Consider the following 1,554-nt stretch of genomic DNA (forward strand, 5'->3'; position numbering starts at 1 on the left):
TTCTACTCAGAGAATGGTTTCAGGTGGTTGCCCCCCTTTTATTCCTGCTGCCCCCCTCACAGTTTCTGCTTTGGTCTCTTCCTACTGGTCCTGCTGATTAGTGTTCCTGCTCAGATAGGCCCCAAAAAGAGTCCTGTTCTCTTGCCCCCAGTTCAAGTTGCCCTCAGAGTAGTTTCTCAGTTGGTAGCCCCACCTTTATTCCTACCGCCAACAAAGTTCCGCCTCGGTCTCCTCCACGTGCTCCTGCCGGTTAGTTGGTCCTCTTCAAATAGGCCACAACAATGAGTCCTTTTATCTTTCCCCCAGGTCAAGTTGTCCTCAGAGTAGGGTTCCAGTTGGTAGCCCCCATTTTATTCCAGCCACCCCTCCCAGCACACACTCCCATCTTTGGTCTCCACCAAATATTCCTGCTGGTTAGTTGGTCCTGCGCATTTAGGCCCGAGCAAAGAGTCCTGTTTTCTTGTCCTCTAGATCAAGTGGTCCTCAGAGTAGGATCCAGTTGGTAGCCCCTCCCCCCCACTTTCTGCTTTGGTCTTTTCCAACTGTTCCATCTGGTGAGTTGGGCTTGCTCAGATAAGCCCCAAAAGAAAGTCCTGTTTTCTTGCCCCCAAGTCATGTTGTCCTCAGAGTTGGTTTTCCGTTGTTAGCTCCCCTTTTATTCATGGTGGCCACACACTTCCCACTTTGGTCTCTTCCAACTGATCCTGCTGGTTAGTTGGTGCTGCTCACGTAATGCCCTGATAACACGTCCTGATTTCTTGCTCCCTAGGTCACGTTGTCATCAGAGTAGGTCTCAGTTGGTAGCCCTGCTTTTATTCCCGCACCCCCCCCCCCACTTTTCCTGCATTGGTCTCTTCCAAATGTTCCTGCTGCTTAGGTGGTCCTGCTCACATAGGCCCCAACTTAGAGTCCTGATTTCTTGTCCCATAAGTCAAGTTGTCCTCAGAGTCGGGTCTCAGTTGGTTGCTCCCCTTTTATTCCCACCCCCCACACACTTCCCTATTTGGTCTCTTCTAACTGTTCCTTCTAGTTACTTGGTCCTGCTCACCTATGTCCCAACACAGACTCCTGTTTTCTTGCCCCCTAGGTTCAGTTGCCCTCAGAGTAGGGTCTCAGTTGGTAGCCCCCCTCCTCACTCTTGCCCCCCCCCCGCACTTCCTGCTTTGGTCTCGTCCAATTGTTCCTGCTGATGAGTACATCCTGCTCAGATAGGCCCCAACACAGAGTCCTGGTTTTTTTGCCCCCAAGTCAAGTTGTCCTCAGAATAGAATTGCACGCAGTAGCCCTGCCTTTATTCCTGCACATCCCAACTTCCTGCTTATGTCTGCTCCAAATGTCCCTGCTGGTTCCTTGCTCTGCTTAGGCCCCAACGAAAAGTCCTATTTTCTTGCCGCCTAGATGAAGCTGTCCCCAAGGTAGGGTCTCAGTTGGTAGTCCCCCTTTATACTCGCAGCCTCACCCCACACATTTTGCTTTGGTCTTTTCCAAGTATTCCTGCTTGTTAGTTGGTTCTGCTCAGATAGGCCCCAACAAAAAGTCCTATATTCTTGCTCT

Source organism: Felis catus, chromosome X (assembly GCF_018350175.1).
Source record: "Felis catus isolate Fca126 chromosome X, F.catus_Fca126_mat1.0, whole genome shotgun sequence".
NCBI lineage: Eukaryota > Metazoa > Chordata > Mammalia > Carnivora > Felidae > Felis > Felis catus.